Genomic DNA, 25,825 nt, shown 5'->3' on the forward strand with positions numbered 1-25,825 from the left:
TTTCCTTATTTTCTTGTGTTTTTATATATATATATATATATATATATATATATATATATATATATATATATATATATATATATATATATATATATATATATATATATATATATATATATATATATATATATATATTTTTTTTTATTTACGTATTTAATCTAACAAACCTTCTATAATTCAGCATTTAATTAAAACAGACCTTCTCTAATCCAACTTGCTACCATAAATGCTTCTCAGAACACTCACACACATGATATCAGGATGTTGACACATATTATCCAGTGCGAAGAAAAAAAAACTAGATTCTTAACTTTACAAACTTTACAAAGTCTGAAACACTTAAAACTTCTCAAAACACTCATACACATTATGGTAAACCTTCATATTGTCGCTTTATGTATCACACACACACACACACACACACACACACACACACTACCCAAAAACACCACCACCACCTGTATAGCTGCTAAGGTCACATGTCTCTTTTCTCTCTTTCTCTCTCCCTCTCTAATTCTCTCTTTAATCTGTCAGCACTTCACCCGCTGGCCTCCCCTTGCCGCTTAATGAACAGCTGGGAAGGTTAATTCTCCTGTGACGTCATTCTTCCCGCACCTCCCAATGTTTCATCTCGATGCTGGCCTCGCTGACCCAGTTTGTCTCCCTCACGTCACGGCGGTTTGGTCAAGGAGAGAGGATATGTCCATTTTTCAGCCAGGTATCAGTTTGCAGACTTTGTTCAGGACAGGGAAGGGCAAACGTGTTGTGTGTGTGTGTGTGTGTGTGTGTGTGTGTGTGTGTGTGTGTGTGTGTGTGAATAACAGCATGCACCAATTACGTAGCTATGGAATTATCAAAAGTGACTGATATGTAGTTTTATTATCGCTCTGAACATACAGCTAATTTATTTATTTTCATTGCGTCATATCTCTTTTCAAACACTTTCTTTTTATCTGAGGCCTCGTTAATTTTCTTACGTCATTCCCTTTATCCTGGAGTGACCTTGAAAGATACGTGGCGCCATTCCGACAGGCAGAAAAATGTTCGACTCTGCTTTTAAGTTATGTCCGTGACATTCACATGTTAGGTGAACACAACTTCTGATGATAATTCTTTGATATTCTTTACTCTTCTACGTGACGATAGTTAAGAAGGTGAAGAAGTGGTTAATGAGAGAGAGAGAGAGAGAGAGAGAGAGAGAGAGAGAGAGAGAGAGAGAGAGAGAGAGAGAGAGAGAGAGAGAGAGAGAGAGAGAGAGAGAGAGAGAGAGAGAGAGAGAGAGAGAGTTACATAAAGTTACATTGATACAAAGGCCATAACAGACCTTGCGGTTTGGAGCAAAATATTTATCAAGTCGGCGTTTATCTACGGTGCTGTGCTTTATCATATCTCGAGAAACCTTTCCATAGGTTTACGACTCGATGGAAATTTTTATTTTCTATTTTTCTTTTTTTTTTTATTCGAGAGAGTTGAAGGATTTCCCATCAATTTTGCAGCTCTTTCCTGGCGTGTAATTTGAAAAGTCTATCTTGAAATACTTTCTGCAGTCCATGTTATCAATGTCTTTGATGACTTTAAACACTTCCAACAAGTCGCCTCAACCTTCTTTGAGTTAATAAAAAAAGATTTAAAATTAGAGAGAGAGAGAGAGAGAGAGAGAGAGAGAGAGAGAGAGAGAGAGAGAGAGAGAGAGAGAGAGAGAGAGAGAGAGACGTTCTTTATAATTTTCTCACTTGTTCCTACACCTTATTACCTCACTGCTCGAGAAACCTGATCATCTTCCCACCGCATTAAACTGGTTGCTGGGGCTCATGGTTCACTGGCACATTCCTCCTCCTCCTCCTCCTCCTTTTACATTCCATTGTATTCCTCCTTCTCCTCATTTCTTCCTTTTCTCTCTCTCTCTCTCTCTCTCTCTCTCTCTCTCTCTCTCTCTCTCTCTCTCTCTCTCTCTCTCTCTCTGGCTCAGTTTCTCGTCGAATCGAGGATTTAAATTGAATTCCCAGAGATCAAGTAATTGAACCCTCTCTCTCTCTCTCTCTCTCTCTCTCTCTCTCTCTCTCTCTCTCTCTCTCTCTCTCTCTCTCTCTCTCTCTCTCTCTCTCTCTCTCTCTCTCTCTCTCTCTCTCTCTCTCTCTCTCACACACACACACACACACACACACACACACACACACACACACACACACACACTTATTCAGACGTCGCTCGTATATAAACCAGTGAAGAAGATTATTCTAAAAGTTATGACGAAATATTTCTACGACAACAACTTAACAATTAATTCTATGGTTTCCGTAATAAACCTTCTTGTTCCTTGCTAGACTTTCCTCATTATCTTTTTGACGTTTTCGATAAAGGGAGACCAGGAAATGTCACGAATATCCGGATTTACGTAAAAGGCGTCTGATAAGGGTCCCTCACAGCAAACAAACGACTACGCAGGATGTTACTGACACACGTACGGTACCTCTGTTCACATTCACAGTTGACTCGGGGACTGCTGTAGTAACTCTGAAGGGAGGCATGTTGGTTTCTAGTGGCGAATCTGTCTACTCACTGTGGACTACGAAAAATCAATACAAGAACTTAATGGACCGTGCTTGTAAATATTAAAATGGCTATCCTGGTTGTTTGTAAGAGTACACCACCAAATATAAACATCGAACATCACAAAATATCTAGTTTAAGGTAAAAAAAAAAAAAAAAAAAGAAAGGTCGTGTACCCCAGGAATCATTGCTTGACTCCGTATCTTTATTCATATATGTTAATACTGCTGATCACGGGTTCTTCCACAAAGCATCCACAATTTGCTGATAAAGCGGAAATTATCAATGAAGTGAGAAAGACACGTGGTGGTGGTTATGGTGGTGGTGGTGATGGTGGTGCTTGTGGCGGTGGTGGTATGAGGAGGAGGAGGAGGAGGATGGGTGGGGTAAGAAGAGGAAGAAAAGAGGAGGAAGCGGAAGAGATAGGAGAAGAAAACAGACAAAAATCAAACAGAAATGAGACAAATTTAGAAGCTGGAGGAGTTGGATATACAAGAATTCATGTAAGAAACTTGTATCTGCAGGTGGAGGAGGAGGAGGAGAAGGAAACGGAAGAGATCACAGAAGAATAGAATTGAAGGAGAGAGAGAGAGAGAGAGAGAGAGAGAGAGAGAGAGAGAGAGAGAGAGAGAGAGAGAGAGAGAGAGAGAGAGAGAGAGAGAGAGAGAGAGAGAGAGAGAGAGAGAGAGAGAGAGAGAGAAAGGGTTGCCATATTTTGTTTTCCTGTTGGTTTGATTTTTTATCCACTCACTCTTACACACAAAGAAAACTTGCACCTAAAATTCTTACACACCTACAAATCATTACAATCATCCTTTTTTATATACATTTTTTTTTTCTATCCTTCTTCTTTAATTACAAATGTCGACCCAGTTTCTTCCACTTAAACCTCCCTTTCGATCTTTCTATATTCTTACCTTTCCTTTACGGAGATCCACCATTTTTCTCTCTCTTCCTATAGGTACTCTCCCTGTTTACTTCAGAGACCTGGAGGGTTTTCGGAAAAGGCGAAGGGCGAGGGGGGAAGAGGGTTTGATGTCAAAAATAGCGCACTTCACACGTAGAGTCGCGGCGTCCACTCAACTCAAAGGATATTTTTACCAGTGGTCGGTGTAGGAAAGGAAGAAGCAAAGGTAGTAATGGTAGTGGTAGTGGCAGTGGTAGTAGTAGTAGTAGGAGGAGGAAGAGGAGGAGGAGGAAGAGGAGGAGGAGGAAGAGGAGGAAGAGGAGATATTATATAAGGGAAGAAAGTTGTGGTAAGCTTGTTGCTAGCAGTACTGATGTGAAGGCTCGTCTATTTATAATGTAAGTAGGATCTTTTCTGAGAGAGAGAGAGAGAGAGAGAGAGAGAGAGAGAGAGAGAGAGAGAGAGAGAGAGAGAGAGAGAGAGAGAGAGAGAGAGCACCACAATGTTTATAAATACATGAATCAAATTCAAGTAGCAAACCTGAGCCACGCGTCGTCGAGGCACTCATAGCAGTACTCACCCACGCCCGCCTGAGGAGCTGAGTGGAGGCGCCGATTCCCCAGATTGCCGCTGCAGCGCTGCCGGCAGAAAAAAAAAATAAAATAAATAAATAAATGGGTGAATGGATAAATGAACCTACTGGCATATAATTGTTTTAACTAACATGGGTGCATTGTGGGTACGTATTAAACTCGTTTAAATGATTTCATCAAATATTCGTGAGAATTATTACTTTCAGACTTAATCCCAATAAAAGAATATGATTAGATCAGAAATATGTTTGTTTTCACAAATGTTTGTTGACTTCATTGTAGGGTAAAAAAAAAAAAAAATTGTAAAATAACATATACACAAAATATTTAAAAACTCCCGTCATTCACAACCCAGAATCACAGTACATAACGTAAGAAAATAAGGGAGGCTGCAAGAAGGCCTACATGTGTCAGTCCCTGCATGAAACATACATACCTATTTCCACCGATCATCACCATCCATAAATTTGTTTAATCTTCTTTTAAAGCTCCCTAATGACTCAGCACTAACAAAATGGTTGCTGAGTCCATTTTTAATTCATCTACCACTGTACTGAAAATCAATTCCTTCCTATCTCTTTCTTAAAACTAACTTTTCAAGCTTGAACCCATTATTTCTTGTTCTATCATCATTACTGATCCTGAGAATTTTGCTTACGTCACTCTTGTTATAACCCCTATATCACTTAAAGACTTCTATCAGGTCCACTCTTAACCTACGTCTCTATTAGGAAAGTAAATTTAAAAAGCTTCAGTCTCGTTTCGTAAAGAATACCCCCTCATCCCCTGTATCATTTGTCATTCTCCTTTGTATTCATTCTAATAACCCTACATCCTTCCTGTAATATGAGGACAAGCATAGTCTAGATGAGGTATCACTAGCTCGAAATATAATTTTAATATCACTTCGGGACATCTACTTTTAGCAGTTCTAAAAATTATTCCTAATAAAAGATTTGTTTTATTTCTGGCCTCTATGCATCGTTCCCTTAGACAGGGATTAGAGCTAAAACTCCGAAAACTTTTTCGTATTTTGAATTTACCAATTTTTCGTTGTTTATTGGATACCTACTGTGTGGGTTTCTTCTACCTACGCTAAGTACTTTTCATTTATTATTATTAAATTAGATTTGCCATCTGTCTGTCCATTCGCTCATCCTATCCAAGTCTGCCTACAAGGCGATGGTATCGGAATCAGACCTAATTAACTTAGCTATCATCCGCAAATTTACTAACATCGCTACTTATCCCTCTAGATCATTGATATAAATTAAAAACAACAATGGCTCTAAAACTGATCCCTGTGACACTCCACTAATTACTTGACCCAACTCGAATTAAGAGCCATTTATTACAACTCTCTGTCGCCTGTCATCTAACCACGATCTCATCCAGTTCAACGCCTTCCCATCTATCCCATGCGCCCTAAAATTTCTCAAGAGCCTTTGATGGGGTACCTAGTCGAACGCCTTAATGAAGTCCAGGTACAGGATGTCATAGGTATCCCCATTATCTGCCACCCCGTAAACTTTACTATTAAAATTCAACAAGTTCGTAAGGAGAGACTTCCCCTTCATGAAGCCATGCTGTGACCGATTTATCAAGTTATGCTTGTCTAAATGCTCCCTAATGTTTTCGCTAATACTGACTATTACTTTACCTACAGCTGAAGGTAAGCTCACAGGTCTCCATAGTATAAAACTATACTGTAGTATAATATAAAAATATACTGTAGTATAAAAGGCGATTATTAAAAAATAAATAAATAAAATAAAAATTTGTTACACGTATGTTATAATCGTGTACAATTGCTACACATGAGAACTCAGCGACAAATATAAACAGACGGAGACAGGGGAGAAACGGACACAGCTGGGAGAGGCTGAGACGCAGGATGATCCTCCGATGGGAAGGGACACACTCCGCTCAGCTGCAGAAGGTACATGTTTGGAAGCAGAATGATTTTTTCGCCTCAATTACCTTTTGCAACGTCATACTGAGAAGCCGAAAGAATCGACGCACTTTCAACCATTCCCTTTCATGGCACGAGGTGGATTATACGCATTAGCTATAAATGGTTGTAAATTGCTGATCGTTTTCCTCAACCGTGCCAAAAAAGACCAAATTAAAAGGATTACGTTCCAAGAAATGCCTTTAGCTTAGTGAATAAGAGATGAAAAATGTAATCCTTTCCGTTCTCTTTACTATTGAGAATACATAAGAAAATAATCCCATCACATCCTCATGCACAAAGCAGCTTCTACACTCTCGTCTTTCCTGGTATTTTGCTGGAACTCTTTACAGACATGATGACCCGAGAAAGGGTATGCAATGCTCCTATCTCATCCGTGGCCTCAAGTGCGAGTATGTGAGTGCGTGTGTGTGACGAGCAAGTGAAGGATGGGTGAAATGAAACACTAAGGGGTGGTTCCTTGGCTGTGTATTAGTGACACCAGAAGGAGTACAAGAACTGTGCAGTTGTAGTAATGAGGTAAACTTTGAACTGATTCAGAATAGTTGCTAAAATCAGCTTCATTATTGAGGGAAGCACCTAAAGGATTAAATCTTCTCACGCCCAAAGGTGAGGTGATGCCGTCAAGGTCATAACACGTGCGAGTATCAAATGTTTTCTCCACGCTAGACCTTCCTGCACTTATTCTTACTACTATTATTATTATTAGTTATTATTATTACTATTATTATTATTATTATTATTATTATTATTATTATTAATTATTATCATTAGCATCGTTAGTGTCATCATCAACATTCATACTGATAATATCGTTATAATCATTAATATTATCACTAACTGTTATAATAATCATTCAATAGTATCGGAGGAGCAACAGCAAGAAGAAATGATGATGATGATGATGATGATGATGATGATGATGATGATGGTAATGGTGATGGTGATGATGATGATGATGGTGATGATGATGATGAGTAGGAGGAGCAGGAGGAGGAGGAGGAGGAGGAGAGTGTTGGTGGTGGTGGTAGTGATGATGATGATGACGATGATGATGATGACGATGATGACGATTATGATGATGACGATGATAATGATGACAATGATGATGAAGACGATGATGACGATGGTGATGATGACGGTGATGATGATGATTATAAAAGAGGAAAAGAAGGCGGAGAAAGACTATGAAAGAAGACAAATCAAGATGAGCACATGAAAGCAACTATCTCGCCATGATGAACTTGTGCTGCACTTACCCAGACAACCACTGCAACATCACCAATACTTTCCCGCGGGAGGAGGCAAACACACCACAAGACCACACCTGCCTAGAGTCCACTTATACTTTCCACCACCTTGCTGTCTCCTATGCAGTTCCCTCGCATGTAGTTTATAGACAGCAAGATGTAGTCCAGCATATATTCTCTTTATAAGGCACAACAGTATCTATTCGACTCTTCCCATGTTGCATTTGATCACGGTGTCGTGCTCCTAGAAAAAATAAATAAATAAATCGACGTATATTTGTTGCAATATTGTAAATGTTTCAGTTTTTATTTATATATCTTTTTTTTTAAGCACAATAATGTTTTTGTCGCTGCACATTCAGCCCCGGGATTAAATTACCAGCGCACAAATGGAAGCGAGATCAATGTATCGCTGAAAGATAAATGAGGGATTTTCAATAACAAATGTCACTGAGGTTTACGTATGTGCATCTCTCTCTCTCTCTCTCTCTCTCTCTCTCTCTCTCTCTCTCTCTCTCTCTCTCTCTCTCTCTCTCTCTCTCTCTCTCTCTCTCTCTCTCTGTGTGTGTGTGTGTGTGTGTGTGTGGGTAGGTGGGTGGGTGGGTGTGTGTGTGTGTGTGTGTGTGTGTGCCATATCGGAAAGAACTATTAATAAATATAGAAAATTCCTCTATCTAATCTCCAATCTTGATAAATGGAGATTTCGATTAAAAACAACATTAATTTTACAGATCTGTTTACAAATATAAGCCCTTTCCTGGCTAAACACCATTCATCTCAACAGGGGAATGAAAAGATACAAAACGCACATGAACTGGTTCTAGAAACGCGGAGTCATGTTCAAGAAAATCAAGAGGCAAGACTGAGAAAGAAGACGAGGTAGAAGTGACGGTGTCTTGGTAAGTCGCTGTTAACGAGCTTCGAAAGTCTCTGGAAGGGACAGATCTAATTTCAGGCACCAAAGGGTAGCACTGAAGTTAAAAAGATGTAAATGAGACAAAGAGAATGGACGAAGGAAAACTTAAGTAGAAAAAAAATGTTGATGATTTTCATGTCTGAATAGAAGCTGAAAGCAGGCGGGAGAGAGAAGCAAATCAGTATCTTTGTGTCATTATAAGGTATATATTTCAAAGGCTGGGTTTGCGGCGACCATTGCTGCTTCATGTATCTTGGTAAAACATGGGACTAAAATGTCATAAGAACAAGAAGAAATAAGGAAAGCTGCAATAAGCCGTCAGGCCTACACGTGGCAGTCCCTTTACGGTTATTAGCGCAGGAGTGTTAGGGAGCAGAAAGGAGTCCAAAGTACATAGGGGAGAGGTAACGATAGCATTGATTGTGAACTGCGACACGGGACATAAGAGGCTCGGGAAGAACAACAAAGGCAAAGGATTATCAGCTTTCATAAATCCAATCAGTAATAGAAGGTTAGATTGTTAAGCTCCACATTCGCAAATGTTAGAAGCTTCATCATCTGCTTGGGCTATTCTCTCGAGATGCCCAACTGGTGACTTGGGACTTGAAGTTCTCAGGAAACTCATATAAAGAGGTCGAGGTGCCCTGAGTCACAAACTGCATCATTGCATGGAAGAGGAGGGAGTCATTCTAATATTCTAGGACTTGAGAGTCGGACCTTCAGCTACCTTGATGTGATGAGGTCGACACTGTTTCATTTCTATAAGACACCGCTTACCCTGCCCTTGTCAGTCCTTGAACTGCCGTGGTACTCGAGCCGTTGCTCGGGTGTTCCATTAAAATAAATCGAACCTGACTTACGTCGTTCCTGTGTCACTTTTGCAGACTCCACATCATTGCAAGGTGGTGCTCTGATGTCTAATGGCGCCATACGACGTCGTTGCTGTGATGCAAAAAGTGTCTTTCAACGGCACCAGCAAAAGAAAAAAAGTCTATAATGTAAAAACAATCAGTCAATGCCATTAAAGAGATAGTCAATCAATAAAACATTTATAAATAGAAAACAACATATTTACACGCAGATCAATCTCTACGAAAAAGTTACAACGTAAAAGAGTACCGATGAAAAATCAACGCTTTCTTTCGGTTCTGACTTAGATTTCAAATATTCAGACCTCGCAAAAGATTTAGTCAGCAAGCTTAGGGGCTTAGCCAGCTTGGGATACGGATGAGGGGAGAGAAAATGGCGCAGAATAGGAAGAGGAAGCACAATTGTATTATTTTTCTCTTCAAATTATTCATATATTATATATATATATATATATATATATATATATATATATATATATATATATATATATATATATATATATATATATATATATATATATATATATATATATATATATATATATATATATATATATATATATCATAATGGAATGATGGCCCACGAATGTGAAATTAAATCTCAGATCAACGGAAGGGCAAGAATTAAGACTGGAAGAGACTTAGAGAGACCATCCTGGCTACACACACACACACACACACACACACACTATCACCAGCAAAACAAACCAAACGAGTGAAAAAAAAAAAAATTCAAACCATTAAACTTTGAGCACGTCACAAGTGGAAAGGAGACACCCATTCAAACTTTCACAGCCTCGCTTCCAAAACACTAAACTTAACATAACACCTGCCCATTATGGAAAGATTTAAACTGAAAGCCGTTCTTCCTCTTTAGGAAAGGTTACCCGTGTTATCCTCCTCGGATTTCAGACAGAGGCTAGGAAGACTTCAAAACGCTGCATCGTGATAACGTCAACTTCGTGACCCTGAAGGAAAATTAAAGAGAGAGAGAGAGAGAGAGAGAGAGAGAGAGAGAGAGAGAGAGAGAGAGAGAGAGAGAGAGAGAGAGAGAGAGAGAGAGAGAGAGAGAGAGAGAGAGAGAGAGAGAGAGAGAGAGAAGAAGAAAGAAATCCATTAGCCGGTTATAATAAAGATGAACGGTAAAATAATTTCATTCCGTCTCGTGTTTCCCTTTCATTTTTCTCCATCATCTCTCTCTCTCTCTCTCTCTCTCTCTCTCTCTCTCTCTCTCTCTCTCTCTCTCTCTCTCTCTCTCTCTCTCTCTCTCTCTCTCTCACACACACACACACACACACACACACACACACACACACATGAAGGTCTTCCTCTTCTCTCCTTTCTCTGATCCAGTTATTCATGGACGGCCCATCATCCATTCATGTGTTGACGTCGCCTTTCATTTCGCTGGTCGATGTAGTGACCCAGTTCCTACATCTCCCGACACAAACTCAAAAATACAGTGAAATACTTAAGTGCCTCCTCCTGACGTCACGACCACAACCCTTGCTTACCGCTATAATACGCTGCTTGGAACTGCGTACAAACATAGATATACACACAAGTAATTCAAGGTGAGTTTGTCCAGGTAGATTAAAGCAGACTGAGAGGTTATTAAAGGACGATTCACTTAGCCTTGTATTCGTAACCATTTGTTCTCTCATAAGGAGTGTTTTGAAACGCCACAGAAAAAGAATACACGACTTACCAAGGATGTCTCTTCGACAGACATTGCAGAATTCTTGTTAAATTATCTCTAAAATCCTTGAAAACCCCAATGCTTTCCAATACAACCTGCTAAAAGTTGCCGATATAAAACACTGAAACGTCTAAGAACACTAATTATCTCATTTTAGCGTTACCACTGCTTAAAAAAAAAGAAGTTATTCCAGTATTTAACAGAAAAGATAGATAGACTACTCATATGGGAGGAGTGATGGTAGGAGGAAGGTAAGTAAGGTAGTAGTAAGTGAAGGGAGGCCTTTGAAAAGAAAGAGAGAGAGAGAGAGAGAGAGAGAGAGAGAGAGAGAGAGAGAGAGAGAGAGAGAGAGAGAGAGAGAGAGAGAGTGTGTGTGTGTGAGTGAGAGAGAGAGAGAGAGACTGTAGTGACCACTGTAAATATTCTGTAGTTACCATTGTAAATATCCATTTTTCATAGCCATGACTTTCTTCCACTGAACTTGCTTACACGCAAGTGTTCAATAAAATATGTATACATATCCAATATATATATATATATATATATATATATATATATATATATATATATATATATATATATATATATATATATATATATATTGGACCAGGCTGCACCTAATCCAGTATACACTAACTAAAACCTTAAAGGATCATCGTTTACACTCGTCTTTTAATAACAGGAACGACCACTAAATCATACGCAACGAGGACATCACAGAACAATACAAGTGTATGTGTTCTCTCTTAGTCTCCCTCCCCGTACCTCCGCGCCCTGAGTCGTCAGGGGAGGATGTCTGCGTGTTAGCTGGCGTCGGGTCGACTCACCTGACATCCTTCCGTGTTAGCACAGCCGTTGCCCTCCCCAGGCGAGGGGTGTAGTCATACCAGGACGTCTTCAGACTACCGGCTGCGAGGGATGGGTTGAGCGTCTGCCACTGCGCCCTGCGTCGTGGTTTTGTTTGGATTCCGGTCCCTTCTACAATTCACGAGGGGTACCAGCTAGATGTGAGCCGCGCGAGGCAGCACCATGCGGTACGGACAGTGGTACGGACAGGGGACCTGAGGAGACATAGCATCGGCGTTACTGTATATTGAAAAAGCATCGGCGTTACTGTATATTGGAAAATACCAATAAAATATAGCTACGCTAATGAGTTATAATAGAATATAGCAATGACGGTCTGCACGTCATCTTTTATCCTTCTATTTTGCTTCGTCACTTAACCCAACCTATTATCTTCCCCTAGTTTCTTCTTATTTTCCCCAACTGTCTATCCCCCTTCCATCCATCCATCCATACTTAACACACTGATACAACACACTGTGAGAAGCAGCAATAAAATTTAACTTCCAATTTTATTCAACCCTGCGATGGAGCCGAGGACACTGCTAGGAGACAGCGACAGAGATGAGACGACAGTTGGAGAAGGAATAAGAGCCAATAATGTTCAACGCGTTTAAACGATTTCCTCTCATAAGAACTTCAACCCTCCCCTTCCGGTGATAACGAGGCTGGTGGTGTTGACGAGCTGACGAAGGCGTGATCCAAGAGTTTCCAATTAGAACACGAGCATCATAATACACTTTTTTTTTTATATACTATATATAGCCTGCAGCGAGTGATTAAGTTGCTACATGCCTTCCCGCTACGCTCGAGGTACTGACGCGGCTTATCCAAAACACCTCGCACAATGGTAGCATAGAAAGTGTCTTTTTGATGCCGTAAATATACTGGTGAGAAGAGACTGGTAGAGGCTCACCTTACACGAGGCACCGGCGGCACAAAGAGCAGTAACCCGACGATATGACGAAGAGAGACGTGGAAAAGGTTTAAATTTTAACACTTTTAATACATGAGTTGAAATTATTTTACTGACAGTACCAAGAAAAGATGTCCGCTATCCGCTGATCGGTAAAAAAAAGGCAAAAGTGTGCACACACACACACACACACACACACACACACACACACACACACACACACACACACACACACACACACACACGACTTCTCTTAACTTTCCTCCTACTTTTATCATGACTGAGTCTGTCTTTTTTTTCAGCGGTTGCTTCAAGTAAGTATAATTTTTTGCCCAACTCTAGTTCCATTTTGTCAAGTCACAAAAAAAAAAAATTCTTAACGACTTAACACATTTAGGAAAAAATGGGGACGACCAGAACTTACGTAAAAAGCATAAAATAGTGAAAGATAAGTCAATGAAAGAGAGAACGAGATTGGAGTTTTGGAGTAATTGGTGGAGAGAGAGAGAGAGAGAGAGAGAGAGAGAGAGAGAGAGAGAGAGAGAGAGAGAGAGAGAGAGAGAGAGAGAGAGAGAGAGAGAGAGAGAGAGAGAGAGAGAGAGAGAGAGAGAGAGAGAGAGAGAGAGAGAGAGAGAGAGAGAGAGAGAGAGAGAGAGAGAGAGAGAGAGAGAGAGAGAGAGAGAGAGAGAGAGAGAGAGAGAGAGAGAGAGAGAGAGAGAGAGAGAGAGAGAGAGAGAAAGGAAAGGAAAGGAAAGCAAAAGGAAAGGAAAGGAAAAGGAAAGGAAAGGAAAGGAAGGAAATAATAGGAAAGGAAAGCAAAGGAAAGGAAAGGAAAGCAAAGGAAAGGAAAGGAGAAGAAAGGAGAGGAGAGGAGAAAAAAGGAGAGGAGAAAAAGGAGAAAAAGGAGAAAAGAAGAAAAGAAAGGAGAGGAGAGGAGAGGAGAGAAGGAAAACAAACCATCAAAGCGAACATTCACACGAAGAGGTAAAACTATGATGAAATAGGAAGCATGCACTACAACTACTCCTGACCTCAGTTCTAATCTCTTTCTCAGCGGCCTTTGACCCTGCGTTGTATTATTCCCCTCAGCCCGGGACACAGGGGCACTGAAGCATCCAGGTTTCCACAGTTTGCCTTCCCCAGGTACCTATTTCATCGACCCGAAGGAGAGATGAAGAGCTGGGTGAGCCGTGCGCCGCCTGCCACAGCCTGGATTCAAAGCGGTGCCAGAGGATTCTTAGGCAAGCGCGCTGACCGTTGCACCGCGAAGACGCTACGCAAAAAAATGAAAATATATGGCTAGCAAGAAAATTTCCAGCGTCAGAGAGAGAGAGAGAGAGAGAGAGAGAGAGAGGCGCACTTCATCAACATTAAGTACAGGTAAGAGGTGTCAGTATTGATCGGTGTGAATCTGCAGCATGTCTCCCTTGTCGTGGGACTCTATCTGTCCATCGCCGTGTACTGTGAGACCACTTTCTTCTGCGTCTTGTATCTTATATATTGTGGTTAGAAAGGAGGGAGGAGAAGGAGGAGGAGGAGGAGGAGGAGGAGGAGGAGGAGGAGGAGGAGGAGGAGGAGGAGGAGGAGCCAGTAGGTACAACAACAACAACAACAACAACAACAACAACAACAAAAACGCTACCACCAACAACAACAACAACAGCACCACCACCACCATCACGACCAGCACCACCACCAACAACAACAATAAACCAATCAACAAATCAACCAACTAACAAACAAACAAACAACAATAATAACCAATACAAAACACAAAATAATTAATGATAACAAATGGAAAACAAAAGCAGACATCAGTCATTCCCTTCCGTTCCAGAATCAAAGATAAATAAAATAAAAAATAAATAAAAAAAACATATATAATATTTGCCAGCTAATGGAGTTGTCTTTGCATGTAAATGAATGCTAGTGACGGTGTTTATCACAACCTCAATTTCCAGGTAAATATATACATTTATAAAAACATGTACGTATGGTAATAATGAATAAATGAGTTGACAAATATGACATATTATTATGAGGACTATTGAGAAATCAATATATCTCAAAATCTATAATGTTACAAGTTGTCACTCTCATAACAAATTAATTAATTTCTGGACATTTTTTCTTTTTTGCTTATATATATATATATATATATATACTCGTATATATATATATATATATATATATATATATATATATATATATATATATATATATATATATATATATATATATATATATATATATATATAATATATATATATATATATATATACATATATATATATATATATATATATATATATATATATATATATATATATATATATATATATATATATATATATATATATATATATAATTTTTTTTTATCACATCTTGCGGTTCTTGGTATGATTACTTTCGTTCAGTCAAGGGTGTCAATGCTCTAAAGTTTGGCTTAAGTTTCCTACTTTTGATATGAAAATGAAGACCAATTTTCATCTCAGGCGAAAAGCAAAAATGAATAAATAAACAAATAAAATTACCAAAGTTTGTTTATGAAAGTGATGCAATCTTATACTCTTATTCAGTGTGGGTGGTGACGTGCACCAAGCCACAATGTGCAGTATCCCGCTTTGACCATCCCGCTAACCATCAGGTCTCTTTACCACATCACTCCAGCTCTTAATCTCAGAACAGATCGCGCGGACAGCTGAGTGATGTGTCTGGATAATATTTGTATAATCAGGGACATAAGTTGATAAATATGTCACTCTTATTTCCACTGTGTGTAGAGCTTTTCCTCAATCTTGTGTCCTCTGAACGACTGCGAATCAGCCAGGTCTCATGTTGTTAAGGTTGTCAACTCACCTAGTGATTAAAGATTAAGGAAAAACGCTATAAATAATGGAAATGAATGCGTAACGTTACTCTACGTTTGCTCATGACTGCATCTCAAGTTCTTGCGTATTTACCATTTCCCAAGAAGATTCCATTTTTAGGCAAGGCGGATTAAAGCAAAGACCTGGTGCCTATATCTGTGTGGACGAAAGAAAAAAAAAATCCATGAACACTTCACAACTACGCGATTTTTTTCCATAATCACCTTTAACATATACTTCTTTTTTTTTTGTATCACAGCCCCACAAACAGTTCTGCAGCCCAGGTTAGACACATTAACATACTATTCATCCTCTGTGTATGTCCAGCTAAACATTTTTCTAACAGTATTATCAACATTTAAAAGGACAACCATAGCAATAAAACAGTAAACGAGCGTAGCAATATCATAGCTACTCTGTCTGACAGTTCCCTTCTCGTCTGACAGAGAATTGATAATCCTTAAACCTTCCTTTGTTTTTATGGATAACCGTTGACATCAGAAACTCCAGCTTCCTTACACCTTCGTTTCCTTCTTACAAAAATCAATGACACAATCCCTCTGGTCTTGAAAATACAGTCCGTAAGCAACAATTTTCTTTTTTACTCACTCAGTACTTAATTTAAAAGGAACAGCTCACCTGTTTTAATGAGAGTAGATACATCAGCTCTCGTGATCGTTGGGGTGACATGTTCTCACTCCTGGACTTCCTTCACAATCCCCAAACAGTAATGACAGGCGACACTTGGCGTTAATTCCAAAGAGTGCCACGCAACGGAAGTCAGCTATGATTAAAATTTTCTTTGTCTTATCGAGTAAACTGTTTCTTCATTCCCTTTTACTCTCAGTACGGATATTAAATGGAAGGGAGGAAAAGCAGGACGAAGGGAAAGACGAGAAAGAGGAGAAAGCGGAGGAAGAGGTGGTATGAGAAGCAGGGAGGAAGAGAAGGAGAATATATACACAGTTGAAGGAGGAGGAGGAGGAGGAGGAGGAGGAGGAAAAGATATAGAAAGAGAAGCATCAAAGGAGAAAGAGGAGAAGACCGAGCAAGATGACACTGGGGCTGTGCTAGCTGGATGCACAAGACGAAGAAACAAACTAAAAAAAAGTAAAATAAATAAGAAAATGCTGCAAATCATTCACCAGTACACTTGAGAGCAGACAGGTGAGAGCCAAAGGAGGGTGCAAGATAACAGTGCTCAAAGGATCAGGTTCAATGGAGGGCAGAATGGGGAAAGTTTCTGTATTTTTTCCCTTTCGCTGCAAAAATATTTCCTTCTCTTCCAGATACCCGCGAGATGGGGAGTGTGTGACTTTAATACTTCAATGTTTGCTGAAAAAACACGAGAAGCACTGAGATGTGAATAGGTTTCTTCCGTGTGTGTGTGTGTGTGTGTGTGTGTGTGTGTGTGTGTGTGTGTGTGTGTGTGTGTGTGTGTGTGTGTGTGTGTGTGTGTGTGTGTGTGTGTGTGTGTGGTGTGCGTGTGTGCGTGTGTGTGTGTGTGTGTGTTTAGCGGCTTACAGAGAAATGGCCAAGTAGTGAAGTAAGGATCCCTAGGTAACCCTGGTGACGCCATTCACCTGTGGATTAATGAAATCTTGTGAGGGGACACCAACACACACCTGACACAAGACACTTTCCGAGTATCGCTAACATATCTATTCCTTCTTCTCTTAGTGTTACTTCATGACAACACTAACCGCAGTAATTTAATGCCTGACACAGGTTTATCTCAATGGGGAGTTTTCGGAACTAAACAGCAAGATGTCGTTGCTGCTCATCTAACTGTAGAAACGGGAGCTAAAATACTGTTGTAGTAAATCCCAGGTGAGTAAAGATGCATAGAACATTGATCATCATGATACTATTGAAATGATGTATCGACTTTTCAGTATACGGTATGGATAATATTGAGAGAATGTGGTCAAGTAAATTTTTTTTTTTGTGTGACTATCGAGTAAACTGCTAGCATTATCTTAAATAAAGCATATTACAAGTATAAAAACTATTGATTTGGACAATGAAAAAAATAAAAAATTACACTGTACTATATAGTATGACACAACCTACTCAGTAACATCGTGATATACGGCTCTAGTTTTTCTTTTTTTTTTTTGGTGTGGATTTTAGCATCCCTCTCACGAGGCGAGCGACAAGGCAAACTAATCGAGAACCAAAACAAACATCTCTCAAGCGATCCTGCTGCTGCTGTAGTGTCCAGTTACCGTAATCCATTGCTTAGGGCGTAGTGGAGATGGGCACCGCAGCAACATTCAACTTCTTGTCCAACAACGTGTTTCTTAAGTTCAACCAGCGCGGCCGAGTCAGGTGTTTGTTTTGGTTAGAGATACAGCATTACTATCGCCAGGACACTCGAGTTGCCATTTTTTTTTTTTTTAAATTGCCGTTTCCATAAATTAGGAAGGAGATCTATATAATTTGGACTTTTGACTGTCACAGACAAGTTGCCTTTATGTTTACTGTCGTCTAGATTAAGACGTTTCCTATCAAGAGTGTATTCATTTGGAGATCTTAAGATGACCAAATAAATCTAAATGCCGATTCACTAGAAAATCAACTTATATACATTTGTTCATGAAAAGAGTTTCATTTTACTTGTGTTGCTACTTAGAAGGGATTACGTAGGAAAAATATATTATATAAGCCCATTGCATCTTCATGTTAATAGAATAACACTGATAGGTATATCTGATATTGCTTGTATGTGAGAGAGGAGTTTGTGTCTGTGCTGCCACCTGGTGACAACCACTAGTTCTGAAAACTCCCCATTCTACACTTCACGTAATAATTATTTACTTTTTTTTTATGTAAGAAAGGTTCTGGTTAACGACAAAAAAAAAAAAAAAGGCGGCAGAAAAGTTCCACTAAAGATGCCAGTTCCAAAACAGAAATTGTTCAAAAAGAATATAAGAAATTACGAGAAGTGTCTTCAAACCTCCTTCCTTGAAAAAGTTTGTCATAGACAGCCGGAAATACAGAAACAGCGTAGGTTTTAACTTGGTTGAGCTAATGTGGTCCAACAGCAGGCCAGCGGGCAACGAATGGCCCGTGAGTTGACTCGTTGTGGCCCCGCGAACGTTCTTACTTAATATACTGCTTAATTTTATATGCAAAAATAAAATATTTGTAATAGATACATAGATAGATTGATAGATAGATAGATAGATAGATAGATAGATATATTATTAGTAGTGGTCCTCAACTCGTGTCAAAATGGCCCACAGTGTTGGAAAAGTTCAGCTAAGCCCTGGGTGTACCACAAGCATTATTCCATCCTGGCTGGTCATGTGCTGGACTGACGCGTGATAATGACCACTGGACAAGGAAGTGCCAGGTAATCCAGGTGAAGTATGGGTAAAAGATCGGGTGACAACATTAAACAGCAACAAAAAGTCCTTACAGTGTTGAATAGCATTGATATCAAATGTGGTGATATTTACTCTGTGTGTGTGTGTGTGTGTGTGTGGTGTGTGTGTGTGTGTGTGCAAATTAATGTACACGTAAGCGTTTCTCGAAGCAAAACTGCAATCCATCACACACAGAGGTTACACCCTTGCCTGCAGCCAAAAGAATAACGAATCTAACAGGTAAAATATTTTTGCTTAATACAGCTATACTCAGCCAGCTTCTGACGATTTGCTGACAAGAAAAATACAGAACATATAAACATATATTGCGCTATCTGCAAAAAAAAAAAAAAAAAAAAAGTTAATTAGTACACAAGCGATATCTCTACATACGACGTGATGTTTTTATGAGATTTTTTGTTATACAGTCTCGAAATATCTTGAGTGTGTGAATACAGAGAGTTCTTTTAGTGTGTGTGTGTGTGTGTTGTGTGTGTGTGTGTGTGTGTGTGAGTAGTGTGTGTGTGTGTGTGTGTGTGTGTGTGTGTGTGTGTGTGTGTGTGTGTGTGTGTGTGTGTGTGTGTGTGTGTGTGTGGTGTGGTGTGTTGGATGCACCAATTTCTTTCCATGCCATAAATTAAGAATGTCAAAAGATAGTGACCTCTCCTAGACGCAGGGCACCACACACATATGTGGAATCCAGGAATGTTGTTTATGAATAAAGTCAGGCCTCTAATACGAGTAACTATTCCCTACTCAAAGAAAGCGTTCATCCCTGACTTTTCCATTCCTCCCTTGCGTCACACAAAGGAAGTCAGGCAATTACGGCTGCTCACTCAACTACTTGATACATAGGCAGTAATGCTCGGCTCTCAGCCTTTAGGTGAAGAGTTCGTCCTTGGCTTGCGGCAGTTTCTCATAAGAGGGATTGCGCTCTCTCTTGCACCGCTTGCCAGGGACAATGTGTCACATGCGCAGTAGTATTCGACTCGTGGCATCAAGGTTCAATCGCATTCTCAACTTACGGCAACTTCTGGTAAGATGCGTTGCGTTCTCTCCTAACGCTTGCCAGTGTTATATAAACTCGTTGCTGTGGCGTCATAGCAATAAGGTTTTCATCTTCCTATTCCCTGTCGTCAGTGACAAAGATGGTTTTCCTAGAAATAAGTTTGTTGTAGTGACCATTATGAGAACACAGTAAACATGAGGTGCTGGCATTGGAGCGTCATGTAACAACGTGGGGTGATGGTAGCGTCACTTGACAAGCGCTCTTGTCGTGCTGGAGGGCAACGAGAGGGAAATAATAAGCCTTTCGGTGTTGTGCGCTACCTTTGTGTAGTGACGCGCTTTCCTCCTTACCGAATCATAAAAAGTCAAAATTCTCTCTCCCCTTTATTGTTTGCTTGATAAATCTGTAACCGGAAAATTCTTAGTGAAGGAAATTATGGTTTGGAACATAAAACAGTCGCCCCTTCACGCTGCTGTGTTCACCTCGCAGATTTATGTTCAAGGACAAAGGGAACGGATATTAGGAAGGGAACAAAAGCAGCACAGGATGTTTTTCTTGTTCCAGGTCTTTCGTTCGAGAAAAGCGAGACATGTGGTCTGGTGATGCGTGCTTTAACTGATGGTCGATGTCCGAATACTATCAAGGTATTCTTAGATTACTAAGTCAAAACATTCTATCTTTTTTCGTTCTTTTTTTCCATCAGCCTTCATACGTGTACTGCAGGACGAGGCCTTCTACACTGTGTTGTTGAGATTAAGACACACCAACATGAAAGGAGATACGCCAAAATTGTCTTCATACAGCCATGGATTCAAACCCGGGACTTCTTGCTTGTTCGCAGCCCACGCTAACCATTGTACCGCCAGCCAGCCTGCTTCTTGTACCTACTCTGAATCAACACTTCCATGCGTGTCCTTCAGCCTAAATCGAACATCTGTGAACAGAAGATCAGATTCCGTTCATTTGTACTTTCCTCTTTATCGCGCAGCTTTGTTCACTGACATGCATATGATTCGCGTTGAGTGGTTGCGATGGTGCAGCATTTTATAATACTCAACCATGAACTTGACCAGTTGTCCCCTCCAGCTCTAGGACGCCCACTTCAAGAGGTACGCACACTTATATTTAATAAAAAGCACATGTGGGTACATAAAACACGTCCATATTTCTCACACCAACAGATTATAAAAATCCGTCTGCTATTATCACACGCCTGGTGCAACGCACGGTACAGGTGAGGTGTCGCTTGCATCACTTAAGTACAACTACATCTCGAGAGCTTGATGACGTCTTTTATTCCAGTTTGTTCCAGTTTTCTATTGACAAATTAAGGAATATTCCATGCGGCTTACATTTATGTCGATAGAGTTTTATTTTACACTTTTTTTTTTACCGAAAAAGAATTATATTGTGCATTTGAAAAGGGATAAAAAAATATTTTCCACAGTGCGTACAATTTAATGCCCACAAAAGTGATCACTTAATCTATTCAATAATACAGATAATTTTTAAAACTCTATGAAACATTCGATTGTTAGTCGACACACACACACACACACACACACACACACACACACACACATACAGACACATACATACACACACACACACACACACACACACACACACACACACACACACACACACACACATACAGACATACACACACACACACACACACACACACACACACACACACACACACACACACATACAGACAGACACACACACACACACACACACACACACACGGAGAGAGAGAGAGAGAGACACATAGACACATACACATACACACACACACGCACACGCACACACACACACGGAGAGAGAGAGAGGAGAGAGAGAGAGAGAGAGGAGAGAGAGAGAGAGAAAGAGAGAGAGAGAGAGAGAGAGAGAGAGAGAGAGAGAGAGAGAGAGAGAGAGAGAGAGAGAGAAGAGAGAGAGAGAGAGAGAGAGAGAGAGAGAGAGAGAGAGAGAGAGAGAGAGAGAGAATGATTAATTCCAGACGATTTGTAAAAGCCGGAATATAAAAGTATTTTCTTTAACTTAATAAGAAATTCTAATGATATTCAGAATATCACAGTCCTGATGCCACAGTACTGAAAGTGTTAATTAATAGCAATTGCAAACTGTTGCGCTGGTCATATGCAAATATACTCATATGAATAATACAAAGTAGAACACTCAACTGAATGGATGCCATGTCCTGGCTCACAAATCTGCTTTTGCCTCCAAAACTACCAGAACAGAGGAGGGACTTGTTGAAACTAGCCAATGTGCAGTGGAATACCTACAGAGGACACACTAATCCAGTCTCTCCCTCGTGCAATGTAATTAAAATAGGAGATTAATTACATATAGAGATCAGAAACCAAAAACAGATATTTTCTACCTTGTATATTGATTAAACTGTCACCTGTAAGTTTATTTATTCATCATTGTCAATATAGATAAAATTACTGAGCGTGCAGCTGGAATATACATTAGCCTTTTCACTGCTGTGGACTTCTTTTAAAACTTAGACCACCGTAAATTAATGTTTGCATGGCCATAGAAAACAAAGGAGTAGAGACTTGACTTTGTTTCCTAGGTAACATAACCATTTAAGATAAAAAGGGCTAGAATGTTGTAAATGATTACGAAAAGAGTTGTCTAGCACTAACAGGGTTACGTGTAATCATCCACTGAGTTCCTAGATTTCCACTCACCCAGCAGCTTAACTCGCAGTCTTTGTGTACAGGTGAAGATGTCAGCCGCGGATGAACAGGAAAGAAGAAAAAGCTAAATCTTCATAACGGGGCCGCCAGTGGGACAAGGTAGTAGATCTCTCTTCCTGGCCAATCAGGTGATAGAGGTGTGTGCCGACAATGACTTTACCTGTGGGACCTGTGACTCTCCCTCTCACTCTCACTAACGCACGCACACGCACTCACGCACGCACACACACACACACACACACACACACACACACACACACACACACACACACACACACACACACACACACACACACACACACACACACACACACACACACACACACACACACACACACACATACACACACACACACACACACACACACACACACACACACACACACACACACACACACACACACACATACATACACACACACACAGACACACACACACACGGTAGTAGTAGTGCTAGTGGTAGAAGTAGTAAGTAGTACTAGTAGTAGTAGTAGTAGTAGTAGTAGTAGTAGTAGTAGTTTATTGACAACAAACACAAGTAATACAAAAAATACACTCGTTTTTCTCCACACACACACACACACACACACACACACACACACACACAGACACACTCACACACACACACACACACACAGAACGCTTGCCTTCTGATCTTTCCAAAATTTCTGATTGGGGCAGAGCAAACTTAGTATTGTTCAATCCCTCAAAAATTCAATTCCTCCATCTGTCAATTCGACACAACCTTCCAAACAACTATCCCCTCTTCTTCAATGACACTCAACTGTTCCCCTCTTCTACACTGAACATCCTCTGTCTGTCCTTTATTTATAATCTAAATTAGAAATTTCACATCTTATCTCTAGCTAAAACAGCTTCTATGAACTTAGGTGTCCTGAGACGTCTCCGCCAGTTTTTCTCACCTCCCCCAGCTGCTAACTCTGTACAAGAGCCTTATCCGTCCATGTATGGAGTATGCTTAACATGTCTGGGGGGGTTCCACTTATACCGCTCTTTTAGACAGGGTGGAATCAAAAGCTTTTCGTCTCATCAACTACTCTCCTCTGACTGTCTTCACCCTCTTTCTCACCGCCGCAATGTTGCATCTCTTGCTGTCTTCTACCGCTATTTTCATGTTAACTGCTCTTCTGATCTTGCTAACTGCATGCCTCCCCTCCTCCCGCGGCCTCGCTGCACAAGACTTTCTTCTTTCTCTCACCCCTATTCTGTCCACTTCTCTAATGCAAGAGTTAACCAGTATTCCCAATTATTCATCCCTATCTCTGGTAAACTCTGGAACTCCCTTCCTGGTTCTGTATTTCCACCTTCCTATAACTTGAACTCCTTCAAGAGGGAGGTTTCAAGACACCTATCCTTCAGTTTTTGACCACCGCTTCGGACCCCATTCGGGACCGGCATCTCAGTGGGCTTTTTTTTTTATTAGATTTTTGTTGCCCTTGGAAGGTGCCCCTCCTACATAAACACACACACACACACGCACACACAGATCTTTATTTGTGGTCATACTGAAACTAGCAATGGTTAGTACATTCTCTCTCTCTCTCTCTCTCTCTCTCTCTCTCTCTCTCTCTCTCTCTCTCTCTCTCTCTCTCTCTCTCTCTCTCTCTCTCTCTCTGACTCACTTCTCCATTCTCCGTATCATAAAAAAATTCCCAGCAGTCAACACAATGCAACACTTGGTTATCATCCTCTGTTCCCCCAACCCTTGTCTTCACTCGCCTTGCCCCGGAACACAGCCACACACATCCATAACACAAGACTTGGCTAAAAGGAAGCGGCACGTGGATAAGTTGATAAGTGAGAAGCTATAGAATGACTTCCTGGTTTGCTCTTTGACGTTCGGGAGTCACTCTGGATATTGTTCGTCTCAGAAACTTAAAAGAATAACTGATATATATTTCCCCTCTCTCTTTCCTTCTCTGATATATTTTTTTTTATGTAGGAGGGACACTGGCCAAGGGAAACAAAATACAATAAAAAAAAAAAAAAAGACCACTGAGATGACAGTCCCGGAAAAGGGTCCAAAGCGTTCGAGGGAGAAGTGGGAAGAGAGAGAGAGAGAGAGAGAGAGAGAGAGAGAGAGAGAGAGAGAGAGAGAGAGAGAGAGAGAGAGAGAGAGAGAGAGAGAGAGAGAGAGAGAGAGAGAGAGAGAGAGAAGCACTGTCACTGATGTTGTTTGGCGCTGATTTGTATCTATAATAATGTGATTTTTTTTAAATCTTTACCGCAAAAACAAAACATGTTCTAGAACAAAAAATACCATGAGTTTCCTCTCTCTCTCTCTCTCTCTCTCTCTCTCTCTCTCTCTCTCTCTCTCTCTCTCTCTCTCTCTCTCTCTCTCTCTCTCTCTCTCTTCCTGTCTATCTTTCTGCTGCTTTCTCTTTAAACAAGACTCTCATTAAAACTCCCCTTTAGCAACACCTCGACTGCAGATCTTTTTAATTCCTCAGCTTCCAATGTTTCCTCTTTCATCTCACTTCTCAATTAACGTTGTGCACCACCCCGGCAGTAACAGTTCACTGAGTACACTTCGCCAGCTGACCTTTCTTTACTTTCAGCAGACGGGATTCTTACCACTGTCTCTGTCTTATGGCTCTAATTCTCTCCCGCCTCTCTCTGATAATAGATAAACATTTGCATGCAGTCTGTGTAATGAAATACTTGATTAAATGAAAGATTCACTTGATATTTTCTCCACTTTTCTCGTTTAATTTTCTTATTCTCTTTTTTTTTTTTTTTTGGCTGAAAACTTCTCTATTAACATTCAAATCGGATGAACCTTTTTTGACTTATTTATCTTACAACTAGATTCCGTCCCTTTCCAGCTTCACACGGGATTTTCAAGGTCATTATCATTTGTAGCTGACATAAGCACTTTTCGATTTAATGTACATGATTAATAACCAAGTACAGATTAACCATTTTTTTTTCTTTTTTCTTTACATTTTCATCTCACAGTGTCATTACGGCGCCTCCGGTGTTATCAGGGAGATTTAAGGCTACCATCTTTTGTGTTTAAGCTGAGTACATTTCATCGTGAGCAACGCAATCAAACGCTCATCTGCAGATAGCAAACTTTTTTTTTTTCCCCACATTTTTGTCTCATAAACTACATAATGTCCCCCACCAGGGATTTCCAAGGCCACTATCTACAGAATAACACGTCATTTACACTCAGCTGGAAATAAACATTCCTGCTTTTATGTCTTTATCTCTCATTTACTTACTCTCACGCTTGTGCTGCCTATTTCACTAATGCAACTGCTCCCCAGTACTGTTTCAGTCTTTCATTTCCTTTTCACCCTTGAACTCTTGAACT

At 40.1% G+C, this 25,825-nt stretch overlaps 1 long non-coding RNA gene across 3 annotated transcripts in view; it reads right to left on the reverse strand.

Annotated features, from left to right (window-relative positions):
• Positions 1-25,825, reverse strand: part of LOC135099564 (uncharacterized) — a 226,580-nt gene that overhangs the window by 115,784 nt on the left and 84,971 nt on the right. For 2 of the 3 annotated variants that reach the window (XR_010268142.1, XR_010268139.1), the window contains exons 2-3: positions 11,584-11,817; positions 4,038-4,095 (exon numbers count right to left, since the gene is read on the reverse strand). This is a non-coding gene — a long non-coding RNA (uncharacterized LOC135099564). Of the gene's footprint in view, positions 1-3,997; positions 4,096-11,583; positions 11,818-25,825 lie in introns of all 3 variants that reach the window. The other variant, XR_010268144.1, reaches the window with a different exon arrangement.

This window comes from Scylla paramamosain, chromosome 4 (genome assembly GCF_035594125.1).
Source record: "Scylla paramamosain isolate STU-SP2022 chromosome 4, ASM3559412v1, whole genome shotgun sequence".
Taxonomy (NCBI): Eukaryota; Metazoa; Arthropoda; class Malacostraca; order Decapoda; family Portunidae; genus Scylla; species Scylla paramamosain.